Here is a 16819-nt window from a genome sequence, read left to right on the forward strand (position 1 = left end):
GACTCATACTGTAGTTGACAGGCATATAAAAACCGCTGTCAGAGTAAAATGTATATCTATCAAGACAAAGGAAGGATCCTTTTAGTCATTATTACAGCAGCCATCCGCTTTTGGATGCTATCTCACCTAAGCTGTGCTTCGTATAGCCTCTTGCTGCAGGACCACTGGTCAAAGGAGTATTTACGTACATAGTATTTTTTTCCTTAAGGGCAAGTATTAAATGTGCTGGGACAATGTACCCTGAAGCAGATAAGGAGCATAAGTAGCTTAAAACTTGGTGGATATTTGTTTGCTGGGCAGCAATTATCCACTGAACATTCACACTTTGGGATTATTAGAATGTTGTCCCACAGCATAAGTACCAGAGCAACTGTTTCCATTAATCACTGTTACTTAAGGAAGCACACAGTGTGTGGCAGTGCAGCATGTTTCTGGGAGAATCATTTCATTTCATTTAAGTAATTTATATACCACCACTTCATCAACAGAATAAACATCTGAGTGGTTAGGAGCGTCCTACAAATATAACTAAAAGCCAAATACAATAAAAACTCCACATTTTAGAGCCACAAAGAACTATTAGGTAAGATATCCTGTTAAAGATCCATATTAACATATGGAACCATAATAACTACTAAAGGTGAAAGGTAAAGGACCCCTGACAGCTAAGTCCAGTCACGAAAACTCTGGGATTGCGGCGCTCATCTTGCTTTACAATCATACCTCGGGTTAAATATGCTTCAGGTTGAGCGTTTTCAGGTAACGCTCCACGGCGACCAGGAAGTAACGGAACGCGTTACTTCCGGGTTTCGCCGCTCGCGCAGGCGCTCAAAATGATGTCACCTGCAGGTGCGGAAGCAGCGAAATGCAACGCGCGCAGTTGCGTGTTACGTTCTACTCAGGATGCGAACGGGGCCAAGGGAGCCAGTGCACTGTACTGTACTGTACTGGCCAAGGGAGTCAATGTTTGTCCACAGACAGTTTTTCCGGGTCATGTGGCCAGCATGACTAAGCCACTTCTGGTGAACCAGAGCAGTGCACGGAAACGCTGTTTACCTTCCTGCTGGGGCAGTACCTATTTATCTGCTTGCACTTTGACGTGCTTTTGAACTGCTAGGTTGGCAGGAGCAGGGACTGAACAACGGGAGCTCACCTGTCGCAGGGATTCGAACCGCCAACCTTCTGATCACCAAGGCTCAGTGATTTACACCACAGCGTCCCCCATAATAGCATTTCCAAAATACAGAAAAACGAGATAACCAGCCTACCTACAAAATATACAGGCATGTATTTATTGGTGGTAGCAGTATTCTCACTTCAGCTGCTGCCTCCCTAAATTAAACTCAAAGGTGGGGCAAAATAACATACCACTCACCCCTGGAGGTCTCAGTTGTCATCAGGTAGCACCCATAATCATTCCCTCCCTAATTCCCTCCCAAATATATAAACTGTTATTGGAGTGGGAGTGTAAAGACAAGATGGTTAAGACGACAGTGATTAAATGGGCTATAGATATTGGTTACAATATAAAAATGACTGGGAGAAACTATGGGGGGAAACCATGAATTTCTCAGCATGTTATCTTATTAAGGAAAACCTACAGATGATGTACTGGTGGTACCTGACACCTAGCTAATTGTTGAAAATGTATAGAAAAGGGTCCACATATGCATCAGGGTTGAAGGAACCCTGATGCATATGTGGTGGTTGTGTAAATACGCTAGAGAGTTCTGGGAAATGATCCACATAGAATTAAAAATAATAATTAAACTCACATTTCCCAAAAGACCAGACGCCTTCCTACTAGGGATAATAAGTGATGATTTACCAAAGAAGGCATTCAACATCTTTTTATATGTGACCACTGCAGCTATAGGGGACGCGGGTGGCGCTGTGGGCTAAAGCCTCAGCGCCTAGGGCTTGCCGATCGAAAGGTCGGCGGTTCGAATCCCCGCGGCGGGGTGCGCTCCCGTCGTTCGGTCCCAGCGCCTGCCAACCTAGCAGTTCGAAAGCACCCCCGGTGCAAGTAGATAAATAGGGACCGCTTACCAGCGGGAAGGTAAACGGCGTTCCGTGTGCTGCGCTGGCTCGCCAGATGCAACTTTGTCACGCTGGCCACGTGACCCGGAAGTGTCTCCGGACAGCGCTGGCCCCCGGCCAATAGATGTGAGATGGGCGCACAAACCCCAGAGTCTGTCAAGACTGGCCCGTTCGGGCAGGGGTACCTTTACCTTTACCTTACTGCAGCTATAATAGTCTGTGCAAAAGAATGGAAAGAAAAAGAGGTACCTGCAAAAGAAATCTGGTAGAATAAATTGATAGACCAAACAGAATTAGCAACTATTACCACAAGAATAAGAAATAAAGATGAGACACAGTTAAGAAAAGAGTGGAAGTGTTTTGGAGACTATCTTAGAAGGATATTCAATTCAACCTGCAAGTGGGAGTAAATATATGAGCAGCAGATAACATCAAATAAAGGAAGATTTGAGATAAAAATGGGTGGGAGATCAGGATATGCAGCTGATCAGGGTTTACATAGGATGCGACAGAGAGGTGGACTGGGAAGTCCTTAGGAAATAGATGTGTGAATGACAATGTATTATTTATTTACAACAGTTGTAAAAATGCATAAATATTTTTTTTAAAAAAATCATTTCCTCCCCCAGACACATTACCAATCAACACAAAAACAACAAAAGGGGATGACACCCTTGTCTTTGGTGTATTCCAAAAGGGTGATCTGCAGCAGCACTGGCTACGAGTCCATGAGCTGGGTGTGTCCTCAACAACTCACAGATCTCTCCAACAAACTCTTCTAAATTATACTGAAGCTTGTCACCACCCAGGCACAGCAGGACCATAATCCATTGGTTGACACCTATCATCCAGAGCCTTTCTGCTTGTGCCTAAACAAACTGCAAAGTTCAAACAGCCAAATACCTGGAGGAGGGAACAAACTGCAGACAAGCCATTCAGGTTGAGTTGGTGCAGACTGAATAACAACACAGTAAATTGTACATTCATACACACTGTACATTTATGTAACACTTTAAACAACAGTCTTGACAGACATTATCTCCAGTGGATTTCTCATGAAGCATAATCTAATTTGAAGGTCTAGTAACTAGGGATATAGTTACAAAATCCCTTCAAGGTCAATGTGTGAAAAACCTATCAGATTTAATTGTCTTTTTTTCTTTAGGAGGTCACTATTTTGATGAGAAAATCCAATGTGACAACCACCATCTTATTCTCTTTAATAAAACCTCACCATGTGAATGCAATTCGATACTTTCTGCATGAGTAGGGATTGCAGAACCACAGGGGAGAGGAAAACAGATGCAGAGGGTTAGATGTGCAAACCCCCTATTGACTAAATGCACAGGAGTGTCTTATGTCATTGCTATAATGATGGGGATATTTATAGGGTTTGAAATGTAGTTTTATGTAAGATAGCATATTTTCTCAAGCTAAACAAATGCCTTTATTTATAATCAAGCCATCTGTATTTACATTTCCTACTAACTTTCCTTAAAATCTGAATTAATAAACTCCCTTACATTTTCAAGTGGAACTTCTGTATCTAAGATCCATATTCACACTTCAGGTGTAAATTGTAAATAAAGATACTTGTTTAGCTTTAGCAAATATACTAACTGAACCTTATAAGGTTGTTGCGAGGTTTTCTGAGAAGTGTTTTGATGGCTTAGAAAAAGCACAACCAAAGAACTAAGTACAGTGGGTTAAGTATTTAATTCGTTCCGGAGGTCCGTACTTAACCTGAAACTGTTCTTAACCTGAAGCACCACTTTAGCTAATGGGGCCTCCTGCCGCCGCCGCCTCGCCACAGCACGATTTCTGTTCTTATCCTGAAGCAAAGTTCTTAACCTGAAGCACTATTTCTGGGTTAGCAGAGTCTGTAACCTGAAGAGTATGTAACCTGAAGCGTATGTAACCTGAGATACCACTGTATTATTATTGGCTGACGTCCATGTGTCTTGGGAGACAATAGAGGAATGTGCCTTTGGGGGTGAAGTCAAACTGTTGGAGAGTGGAGAATTTGTGAAACTATGCAGAAATCACAATAGGGCCCCAAAGGAGTGAATAATAATAATAATACCATTATTGTCAATGTACAACCTGTGTACAATGAAATTAACCGAGCCTCCCCCCCCTAGTCTCATTGCACTCTGTATGCTTGTCACACAACACACCAACCCCGATTAGATATCAGATCCCCCACAGCCTTTTTAAAGCAGCTGTAAGGGCACCTACTTTGAGTAGAGTTGAAGCACCGGGGGAAGGGGTGTTATGTTTTGTATATATATTATTGAGCACATACATTAATTAGACAGTGAAAGGCTTGCATTGCATGTGGGTATTGTCAGAAATATGGTCCCTGATTGGTAGCACATTTTCAGGCACATTATGAATGTGTCTGCTGTTTTCTTCCATTTTTGTATTTTCTGTGCCGAGTGCGTCCTACATCTCTGCTTGGCTGAGTCTGCAGTGGACACAGCAGCCATTACACCAGCACCACAGGCATATTTTACCTCTCTTTGTTTTGTTTTTGTTGCGTTTTTAAAAACAGAGCATTAAAACAAGATAACCAGATACACAAGCAGGTAGGAATTAAAACCAGCAAAAATCCCAGTGGAATAAATGAAATGGGTCAGGGGAGAAAATCAGTGAATGGGCAAATTATTTTCACTTGAGTGAGAATTCCACGGTTGGGGTGCTGTAACTGAGAAGGCCCTGTCCCATATCCCAGTTGAGCGCCTCTCCTTGTGGCAGAGGATGGGGCAAGGCCAATGAAGACAAATGAAGTTGGCAGGCAGGTTCATGTGGAAAGAGGCAGAGGTTCTTCAAGCATCATGGTTCCCAATGTGTGCTATTAAAAGGAAACACAACTATTATCCTTTGCCCCAGTAGCACTCAGAGCGACCTGAAATCTCTTTTTACTGCTTGACGCTCCTTGCATCCCAACAGTAGACTTCCTTTCTTTCCGATTTTTGCTGAAAACGTTGCTCGCTACTTTGTGACATGTTGGTTAGCTTCTAGTGTGTGTTTTATTTCTGTTGACCATAGCCAACTTTTCTATATCGTACGTTTCCAAAGTGGCTACCCCACCGTTGAATTTTTGGATTCTTCTTCTGACGGGCTAACATGGCTCCACCACCTGTCCTTTTCTGGCCAAAAAAAGCTGCCGTCAAGTCCGCGAGACTGGCCCTGGGACAACCGAGTAAGGTTTCACGTCTTGGTTTCGACACGGTGGTTTAGACGGCGCTAAACATCTCGTGCTTCTCTCCAGGCCTACTAGGGCTGCCTCCACCTTGCAAACACGAGCACTGCCGGCGACAGCTCTTCGACGTGCCCTCATCGCCCTTGGGGGATTAGTAACGGACGCGTTCCTGTTGCTCGCCCCCCTCCCCGGTTTTATTTCGCCTTCCCTCCTGCTCGGCCCCTGCCGCCCTCCCGCTGCGAGGGACGTGGGAACCTTTCTGCACCTCACGGAACCTTTGCTGCGGGAGCGCCTGTTGCCGCCCGGGGGATCCTCTGGGTGGCTCCAGCTGAGGGGACGCTTTACTGTTGCGGACCCCAAGCGGAGGGAGAGAGGAGCGAGGAGAAGGAGGCGGAGGCGGCGACAACGACGCGGGCGAACGGGGGCCGGCGCGCCACCGAGAGCGCGCCGAGCGCCTCAGCCCCCGCTCCCTCCGCGTCCTGGCCCGCAGCCCCACCAGGAGGTGAGAGCCGGCCGCCGGCTGGAGTCGCGGGCAGGGATGCCTGCATGGAGGGAGGGAGGGAGCGCACACAAATGGAGGCGCCGGGGGAGCGGATGGGCCCAGGGGTGGGAGGCAAAGCCCCTCCCCGCTCTCCTCGGCAGAGCCAGGCTCGGGAAGGGGGAAGGGAAACAGGCCAGGCGGCGGCGCCCCGGGAATACGCGGCTACCGCTCCGGCTCAGCCGAGGATCGGGGGCGGGGAGGCCGGCATGGGGTGGGGGAGGGAAGGGGGGGTCCGGGGACCGAGATTAGCACCAAAGGGGTGTGCGCGTGCATCTGGACAAAAGCACCCGAGTTAGTACACGTGAAGAGTGTTTTCCCCGAACAATGAGGTGGGGCTCTCTGGAGATGAAGGCAGCGAGCTATGGAGACTTTTAAGGGATGCTCAGGGAAGTGGCGCTAGGTGTTGTATCAACGGGAGAAAAAAGAAAGTGGGAAATCGTTCATATTACTCCGGGAATGCAGTGTTCTTAACTGTGAGTGTGGGGCGTGTGTTAAAAAATAAAAAAATAGGGCAAACTCTTACAGAAAAGCTTGGAATTTTAAAAGACAATACTAAACCGTTTGCATAATGTTATACAGTGTGAAAAATTGGTATTAGAAATGCCCCTTTTTTTTGGAGAGGGACTTAGCTACAACATTAACTTTGAATCAGATCCTCTGTTTTCTTTTTTTACCAGTTATGGTGACTAGCAAAGAGAGGTTGGAATCTGGTAAAACTTTGAAAACTTCAAAGTGGGATGGCACCTGGCAGGGTGTCTTTTGATCTCTGCCCTGTTTTAGATTTTCTGACTTCTTTCACTCCCACTTGATCTAAATGTGGCTAATACTCACTTGCTTTAATTTTATTTTGTGCTATATTGCTTACTTATCACATTTGTGTCATTGTTCTTTGAAAAGAAAATTTCCTAAAGCTGTAACTATTACTACCACTAAGCATGTACTGTAAAGTAGGTGTTGTATAGAAGCATGCTTTCTGCCTCTAGGGGTCGCAGCCTACACAGAAAGGGCAGGGAGGGGGCAGGCCTTTAAAAAGTGAGTGCATTGGGGGGAAGTAGCAAAGGAGTCTGACAAAAGATGAATTTTTGTAGAGACAGCTGCTTTTGGTTGGTAGTGTGGAAGGGGGGAAAACACAATTGCCTTGGGTATCCATATCTTTGTCTCAGTTGAAATACTTTTTTTTTTTTTTGGTATCTCACATGCACAGGAGATACACAAACTTCTGTGAAGGGACAACTCTGAGAAAGTTGAACTTGGTAAGGGTAATAATTAGGAGACTGAATAATTTGTGGAGAGAGTAGTAGAGAGGAATTACTGTCCTATTGATTTGACTGAATAACTTTTCTATATAGAACTTAAGACAGAGTTGTTTAGATTGTTTGTTTAATTAGGGTTCTGTTTTCTAGCATTAGATGGAAAGGCACATCTTTGAGATGATGGTGTTGATGAAGTGAGAACCTGGCAGTAGCCTGAATGTGATTGGAGAAGGAAAGAGATGGGATTAATTTGATTAGATGCTTGTGCTATGAGTGCTTGTGGTAATTGTCTTTGTCAGAGGCAGATAAGCATGGGCTTAGATGGGAGAAGTAGAATCTCCATCTTTAATGCTGTAGTATTAGTTAAAGAAATTGTAGGAGATGTATGTCAGGATGTTAGGACATCACATCCTGATTATCTTAGAAGTCATGAAGATAAGTAAATAGGTAAGCCAGAGAAGGTACTGGAAACAAATGAGGAAAAATGGCCAGATGACATTGAGTTGTTGAAGAGGTAGAACTGAGAAGTGGAAAAGCTAAAGTTAGAAATGTAAAGAGAATGCCCAGATATAAGCTTGGTGTATATATTACATTTTGCAGAAACAAGATTAAGGTATTGTTTTCTGCAAAGCTCTTGAGCTGCAGAAGTAATTGATTTGACTCTTAATTCCCTAACTAGTTAATCAAAACAGAGGCCAGTAAAGTAACAGCATGCTGCTTTTATATGTTTGTTTCTGTGTGAGAGAGATATTTATGATAGAGAACCAAAAGGGAAGCAAAATGTGGAATTATCAGTTATTTTATCTTATATGAGCCTTCTCTGGAACTGTTACCACCTTTTGTGTCAGTGTGTATATCTACATTTCCATATCCCATAGAGTATATGAACTTGCCTTACTTTTCCATTTCTTCCCACTCTTTGGCGTAAAGACTTTTCACTACAGGTGGAAGGATTGCTGTTGTTTATATAGCACCATTGGTGTGTATGGCATTTTACAAAGTGGAAGAGGACAGATCCTTGCCCCAAGGAGTGTCTAAACTAAACTTCAACACAGGGGAAACAACAGAGGAAGGGGAGTGACAGCAGGGGTAAACAGGGAACAGTATGAGGTTGTTTCAGTAGCACATTCTTAGACTTAATTACAGGCTAAGTTACAATAAGGCATGGGAATAAAGATACTGAGCCAAATATATTTTCTTTCTTAATTAGCATGGCACTTCTCTGCACAGGTGGGCAGAGATCTTTTAGGCCAACTCAGTCTTTGTCTTTTTTGTAGTTGTGTTTCGTTTCCTTTGGGAGGCAAGTATTTTACTCCCTAGTAAATGTACTGCTTTAATATAATCTCAGAAATGGAAGAAACTTAGTTTCCTGGGCTTCTGAAATTTTGTGTTGGTTCCTTAGGGATTTTTATCTCCCAGCTCTCTTCAAGTTTGTTGCCTAAAACTTATTGGTGATTCCCAGGAATTTTGAAATACTTTTCCAGATGTTGTCATCTCCCTAAATGATGCTAAACCTTTTGTGCCTCAGGTTTCCTTTTCCAAGTACTTGCATATGAGTAGTGGCAGGTTATCTAAAATTTATTTTTCTCCATGTGGACTAATAAGATGAACCAAGTTTGAGGGAGTTCGGAGGATTCTTCATGGTGTACATGCTGCAGTCTGCAGGTGTTCTGCATGTCTACCTTACCTTGTAGGCTCATGTGTTGATATAGTCTAGGAGTGACGTACTGGGTGCAATGCAAGTGTGTACTTGCTAGAAGAATGGACACCATTGTTTGAACCGATTCTCCCTCTTCCATGTGCACTCCCAAATCTGCTTCAAATATTGGTGGTCTTCAAAATCACATCATGCAACATCACTCATGTGATGTTGGATGTCACCTACTGAAATTCACACTTTTCTTTATCGTCACACATTGTCATTAATATTAAAGGTAAAGGTACCCCTGCCCGAACGGGCCAGTCTTGACAGACTGTGGGGTTTGTGCGCCCATCTCACATCTATTGGCCGGGGGCCAGCGCTGTCCGGGGACACTTCCGGGTCACGTGGCCAGCGTGACATCGCTGCTCTGGCGAGCCAGAGCCGCACACGGAACGCCGTTTACCTTCCCGCTGGTAAGCGGTACCTATTTATCTACTTGCCCCCGGGGGTGCTTTCGAACTGCTAGGTGGGCAGGCGCTGGGACCGAGCAGCGGGAGCGCACCCCGCCGCGGGGATTCGAACCGCCGACCTTTCGATCGGCAAGCCCTAGGCGTTGAGGCTTTAGCCCACAGCGCCACCCGCGTCCCCCATTAATATTAATATTAGGATGCTGTTAAAAGTCTTAGAACAGGGCCAGTGAAAAGTTAACAACCTCTAAACTTGTGCTAAAGAAAAAACTACTAGCTTAAGTCAATCAACCATTAACTTTGGCAAAGTTTTCTGTAATGTTTATAGGCGCATGAACATTGCACATGCTCCTTGTTGACAGAGCATCACTTGCATATCAGTACCGCCTTTTTTTGAAAGTGTAATAGAAATAAAGCAATTGGATGAAATTATGTGTCTAATTTGTGTTTAGTTTCTTTGTCTGATCAGAATTTGAATTTATGCATTACTGTCAACTAGTACTTTTGTCTCTGGAAAAATGGACTTGCTTCTTTGTAAACCTAGATGCCTGAAAGGCTGTTAGAGACTCTCCGTGCAACAAAAGCAGCCTACACTTGCTCAGAGTCACTCCCTTTATTGTTACTTCTCATACTTCAATTCTGAGCCATAGCACTGAAAACAGGTCATATGTAAAAATCCTGGATTCCTAGCTCAAAGTAAACCTCATCCAGTTTCCAGTTCCCTGTATCATTCTGAGTCAGGAGGCTGCTGAAAGGAGTTTTCCTCTTTACCAGTGGAATAAATTACCCGTCTATTTGTCTTCCATAGACTAACACTGCTGTTGCCGGACAAGTAGGCATGTTAATTATCTCCTTGCTATGTACCATCTTATATAACTATTTTTTTATTTTCTTTAGAATCTAAAATAATAAAGAAGCTTTAAAAATAATGCTCTGTTTAGCTTAGAATTGACCACATTGTGACAATGAAGGAGATTGTAACCTGATTTTGGCAACCCACTATTGAGCACTGGGACTCCAGTTTCTTTAATATGCCTAGCCATATATCTACTGCCAAGGCGGGGAACCTTTTTTGCCTAGTGAGCCAGATCACTGTCTGTCCTGCCCCCCATGGGCCAACTTTGACAGGTGAACAACCCACACATCAATCCCCTAACATTAGTGCTTCCCAAGTGACTTACAGCCAGCTTGTTGTTGGGCATTTGAGAACTGCATTACAGGGGCTTTGCACCAAGCTATGGTTGGTAAAGCTGTTTTCCTCAGGGATCAGTTGGAACTTGGGCGCACAGCCAATCCAGTAGGGTTAAAGTCACTGTTCATCAGCTGTTGGATGGTCACTTAAAATGTGTCTTCTCCAGGGATTGACTGCATGATTGAGTTCCCCATGGGGAACTTGGTTTTACAGCTGATCCACCCCTGCCTCTACCTGCCCCACATTTGAAGTCACATATGATGGCAGGTGGGCATGGTTTGGGGAAAATGACCTCATGGGCCAAGTAGAGATAATGGATTAGAGGTTCATAGAATAGTAGAGTTGGAAAGAGCCCAATAGTCATCTAGTCCAACCCTCTGTAATGCAGGAATCTCCACTAAAGCATCCATGACAGATGGGAATCCAGCCTCAGGTTCACCAACCCCTGATCTACTTGGACCTTAGGATCCTCTTCAGAAGCTCTACTCTGGGTGCTCCTGCCAAATGAAGTGAGGTGGGTGGCTACCAAAAAGAGGACCTTTTTGGTAGTGGCACTTGAGCTGTGGAATGATCATCCCGACTCCAAAACCAGACAATTCCTCAACCAAACAGCCTCCCAATGCAATAGATGCATTGTGTCCTGCTCTTTGGAGTTCGTTTCAGGGGTAGAACCTAGCCAGAAAGGATGTTAGAGTTCTTAATACCCATAGCTGTCTCTTGGTCTCTTAAGAGTTTAAGGAACAAAAGTCATAGGCTGGAATATACCAGGAAATACTGAAAACAAGAAGATAAGGTTAGGGAATGCAGTAGATAGCTTTAAAGGCAAAGGCAATGTGTTTGTGCTGGATATGGAGGGGGATGGGAATAATTTGGACAGCAAAGTTCCTGATTGTGATGAGAGGACTACATCTGCTCTTATAGCACTATTGGATGAATTACAGTTTACCATGATTCAGGAGCATAATACAGAGTATGACCCATATCAAAACTGCTGGTTTAGAGCCTTCTTAAAAATATAGAATGTTGGTTCCTTTAAAACGCTAATTTTGTCTTTAAAACAAGGGAAGCATGCCAGATACATCTCTTGACAGGTTTATTAGCCTGCTGGTATATTTTATGAGAATCAGATTAAATCCTGTTGCTGAATGTGCCCATTCAAAATGTTCTGTGCTTCATAGGCTACTATAAAAGAGTATTGTTGTTAGATGTGTTGACAGGAAGGCAGAAGCGGTAGGGCAAAGCCAAAGTGTGTGTTCTGAACTAAATATTTGTCTGCATAAGGTTTTCTCTGGACTCGTTTAGTCTGAAAGTTCCACATCATGCAGGACTTGTACATCTAAAAAGTATTTTTTGTTTCCTTCCTGATATGGTAGTTCACATTCTTTTATACCTTCTGTTTCATTTATCAAGAGTATTTTAATGACTACTACAGTAATCTACTCCACACAATGTTTTGCAGTGTGTCTTTCAATTATGCTCCTTAAAGTTGCCTTAGGCTTCCATTAATACCTGATTTGAAGCAACAAAAAAGATACTATGTACTAAATTTGTATCTAAGGTACAAAACTACTTTAGAGTTATTTAAGCCTGCCTTCTTGTTACTTTTTGGTTTAGCTTTCAATATGAGGGCAAGAGAGCAATAAGGTGAAAGGGGATCAACAGAGGGGAAAGGAAGTGGTGCCACCCACTTCCTGGTTCAGCCCTGCCCACCAGCAGCATGCAGAGGCCTCCATTATTTCTAATGGAATACAGCCCTTGATAGACAAAGGTTGCCCTTCCCCATTTTAAAATAATGCATTTCCTCAGTAAGGAGATGTTTACAACAATGCCTTCACCAATGAGCATTGTTTCATCAAGGGAGGTCTGATTAAGAGTCACTTTCTTAGTCTCAGTGAAGTATTCCAGTAGCTACTGATTTATAGAATAATACCTTAAGCCATACTTCTTTCTGCACAGAGGAACATACTGGTATTTAATAAACCCTTTGTAGAAAACCACTGTCTGGTGGTCTTGAGGCTCTTGCCTTAATGAAAAGAGATATTTCAAGTTTTTCTTCTGAAAAGTTTGGAGAAAAGAGAATCATTAGGCAATTCATTTTTAGAAAGTTGCAGATGACGAAGAAGAGATTAGTGAAGGTTTTAGACGGCAATCTTGTGCACACCAATTTTAACTCAAATTACATGTTTGATGAGGAAATGCATGTAAGTGTAAAATACAGATTGACTACCAATCTTAGTAGCATCTGAAGAAAATATATGCTAACCATATAGGATTTAACCCCATCCCTTGCTATGTTAGGCATAGTTTAATGAAGCACATGCAATGATTCTTAATGAGAGAATACTCAGATCTTTTGCAGCAAAAGGCAATCTACTTATGGTGAATTGCTCCCAGACCAAATCTGCAATCAGTTGCATGCAGAAGTGTCTTGCTCTATTGACTTGCATGAAGGCTGGTACCATTTTAAAATGTTACTTACTGCCAAAGTTTGAGCAAGGACTCTTGTCACTTGTAATGCTTTATAACCTAAATAATGTATAGATGCTCAAATTATTTATTGGGAGTATGGGAAACCCAGCCAGATGGGCAGGATATATAATAATAATAATAATAATAATAATAATAATAATAATAATAATAATAATAATTAGTGTCCACCCATTACAAAATGTAGAAGTGAAAAGGGGGTGATTGTGTTACTAGGAACTTTATCGGTCAGACAACATTTTATTTGTTACCCAGTCTGTTCTGTCTGGACACAAAAGGTATTGAGCTTGGGGGGGGGGCAAAGTTATTGAGCTTTCTTTTCTTTTCTTTTCTTTTCTTTTCTTTTCTTTTCTTTCTTTCTTTTTAACCAAAGTCTTATTCCTAGGAAATATTTTATTTCTTAGCCTACCTACTCTCTTCCCTAGATGATCTTTTTTTGGTAGAATTTAAACACACACAAAACTATTATCATGTCCACCACTCCATAACATTTCTCCTAAGATAACCATACCAGTTCTTTATCCTTCTCTGTTACCTTCCAGATCCTCCACAGACTTTAGTGCAATATTCTCCCTTTTTTTGGTGGTAGTGATATTTATTAAATAAATAAATAATAACAGTATTTAAGAGTAAACTGCCTTTCAGCTGAAAATCTCAGGGCAGTTCACAACAGATCCCACAAACATTTAAAAGAACCCTAGTTGTTTCTATTATTTAATCCTTAATATAGCAACCAATGTAGAGTTGATGTTCCAACAAAGACCTATTTAATGCTGTGCAGAATGGCACTGTTACCTCCAGTGTTATGTATTGGATGTGTCTGTAAATGCAAAGCCAGTAGACTACCTTTTGTAACATCTAGATCAGGGAGTGTCAACCTGGTCCCTACAGCCCACTAGTGGGCGTTTCAGGATCCTAGGTGGGCGGTAGGGGTTCTACGGTACAAGCTGAATCCTCTTTCCATCGAGTACTGGTGGGCGGTAAGGAAATTTGACCATCAAAAAAGATGCATTAGTGGGCGGTAGGTATAAAAAGGTTGACTACCCCGATCTAGATCCTTCATTGTGCTAGAACATTACCACTTTGCCCACATTTTGTATCTATTTGCATATTTTGCTTTGCAGTAAGAATTTTTTGTTCAATAGCCCAGTGCTATTAAGTTATTCTTTCAAAACAATTTTGTATTATAATACTTCCTTGTGCAGTATTCATGGTTATTCCCCTTTCTTCATCATTGACTGATAAAATGAATTTGCTGTCTGCTCCTTCTAAGTCACTAGTGTTGTTCAACATCACTGTGGCAGGCCATTGTGGTCTATTTAGTTTACTTTTCTTCTTTGGATACTTAGTGCTACTGCTTTCTGTTGCTCGAAGTTGTTTCCAAAGAAAGCAGTAAGACTTATTAAATTCTAATGGTTGCAAAATTAGCAGTTTGATTATCTTAAGGGGCTGTGCAACCTGATTCTATGCAGAGTTGGACATAGTTAAGCCTATTTAATTTAAGAATTTAAGTGCTTAACTTGGCGTTGGATTGCATCCTAGTGTTGGTAATGAGATAGAAGAGCAAAATGCTTCAAGTGCCAATCAGTATGTTGTTAGTTGGAGGCAGGACTGTTGCATAAAGTGAGGCTGGCCAAGCCTAAAGAAATTCACATCCATATTTATGCAGAAGTAAGCCCTGTTTGTAGTACTCGTCTTTAGTTACAATTTTTCAATTGATAAACTAAAACCACCCCAGAATGATGCATAATAGTATGCTGATAGATGCCATCATAGACATGAAACTGATGTTTAAATACTAGACCTTAGCCTTCCAACAAATAACAAATAAGATATTATTTCCTTTTCCTATGGAAGAAAGTAGAATTTATTTACCCAATTCTTCACCTTGTACCTGGTTCTTTTTCTCATAACTTTATAATTTTTAGAAGTTATTCCACATCACACGTTATTCGCCATCAAATTCTGAGGGTGCTACTTATTTGTTGGTGTGTGTATAAACCCATATAAACCCCTCTTCCATTTCCTCCTGAAAAATGCCAGCTTGCTGTGTGTGTCCCGCTATACTAGGTAGATGACAAGATGGTTTTAGTAAGAGACAGTTGGGAAGTCTAGACTAATTATGACTATTCATTTGAAGGTAAATGTTCATCAATTTGAAAAGAGCACTACCTACAGCAGTTAAATGCTGAATGTGTGGGGTAGGGGTAGATGGAATAGCCTACCCATAAAACCTGAGATGTGGGTGTTAGCTGGACATATTATGTAATTCTCCTTGGTAGATGGTTCTGAACTGGGTCAATCTTGTGTGAGAAATGAGGGCAGGCTAATGTCTGTAATTCTTACCTGCCTGTGGTGCAGTGTTAATGTTGTATATTTGAAGTTTGCCAGGCTAGCTGGAAGCCCTCCAGAAAAGCACTGCTTATGCAACTGAAATAGGCTAGCTACTAGGAACTGGGATGAGGGTGCAGACGTGAAGGGCTGATTACATGACGAAACCGACAAAACCCTCAAAGGAAGTTACTTAAGGGTTACTTAACTTTTTATTTAGCCTTGTAGTTGAGGAGTTGGTTGCCAGAGCATATTAATAAGCTAAATGTGAACTAGTCCATTGAGCATTGCATTAATGTAAGCTAATGTACATTCCCTTAAAATCAGTGGGATTTAGTTAGTTTTTAAATGTATTTCTTTTGCCAAGGGTCTTGTAGCTGATAACCTTACAAGTGTTTACTTACATCTTATTGGTATGAAACTTGTCAGTGTGAAAGTCTAATCTAGTTTGCAATTAAAGATTTTATCTGAAACCATGCAGTAGCATTACATTTGTCTGTTGAAATCCTTATTTTCAGCTATTGTGCTTTATGCTAAATAGGCTGAAACCATGAGACATTTATTAGGAGTTTGTTAATAAATGATGGTTTGTTGTCACTTTGTCCTTGCTACCTGGTTTGGAAGCATTATGTGTTTTGCTGTAGCCAGATAGTATGTCACCTCTAAACTGAAGAGGGCTGTTTGCACTTTTTGAAAAGATGTTTAAATCCAGGTGGGTTGGTTGACTCAGCTGTGTGGATTTTGTAGGAGATGACATCTTTATGTACAATTGAAGATCTGGATTCAACCTGGTTATTTATGTTCAAAAAATAGACACACTCTCTCATCTTCTTCCACTTGGAAGGCAGATTTTTGGAAGGCCAATTTAAAAAAACAAATAAGCAGCTTTTGAGAACCATAAACATCAGAATTTAGCACTGCATCTTTTTAAGAGTTGTTTTGTACCTGGCTTCTCTGTCTCCTGTGTTTTTCTCCCTGCTTTTTCTTATTCTTTGTGGCTCCATTTCTCTACTTAGTCAGATTAGAATAGGAGATCTTGTGGATAGAGGAGTGACAAGCAACCAGGACATGTTCGTGTACTCCAGATTTTGATATATTCAGAATATGTGAACTTTCTGCTTCTTATTTTGCCCCAAATATACAAAGTCGTAATGCTTACTATTTTGAGGGGTGTTTTGATGTTTATACAGTGGTACCTTGGGTTAAGTACTGAATTCGTTCCGGAGGTCCGTTCTTAACCTGAAACTGTTCTTAACCTGAAGCACCACTTTAGCTAATGGGGCCTCCTGCTGCTGCGCGCCGCTGGAGCACAATTTCTGTTCTCATCCTGAAGCAAAGTTCTTAACCTGAAGCACTATTTCTGGGTTAGCGGAGTCTGTAACCTGAAGTGTATGTAACCTGAAGCGTATGTAACCTGAGGTACCACTGTATAGTAAAATCAAGTTGAGGTAATTTTAATCTCTTTTAGTATTTTAACTTTTGTATTTTATGGAGAAATAAGAGTTGTGGATCATCAGCATATGGGTGGCACCTTGCCCCAAAACTCCTAATAACCGCTCCCAGTGGCTTCATGTAGATATTGAATAGCACCGGACATAATATAGTTTCCTGTGGTATCCCAAAAAGGCACTCTCCCCAATAATACTACTCTCCCAGTTCCA

At 42.0% G+C, this 16819-nt stretch overlaps 1 protein-coding gene across 4 annotated transcripts in view; it reads left to right on the plus strand.

Moving 5' to 3' along the window:
• RAD54L2 (RAD54 like 2) overlaps nucleotides 1-16819 on the plus strand; it is a 79063-nt gene that overhangs the window by 13081 nt on the left and 49163 nt on the right. For 3 of the 4 annotated variants that reach the window (XM_082214473.1, XM_082214478.1, XM_082214479.1), the window contains exon 1: nucleotides 5592-5747. The exons of the other annotated variant lie outside the window; for it this stretch is intronic. The gene's annotated coding sequence lies outside the window, so the exon portion shown is untranslated. Of the gene's footprint in view, nucleotides 1-5591; nucleotides 5748-16819 lie in introns of those variants that run through there. 4 annotated transcript variants of the gene reach the window in all.

The sequence above is a fragment of the Podarcis vaucheri genome (genome assembly GCF_965113315.1).
Source record: "Podarcis vaucheri genome assembly, chromosome: 2".
Lineage (NCBI taxonomy): Eukaryota > Metazoa > Chordata > Lepidosauria > Squamata > Lacertidae > Podarcis > Podarcis vaucheri.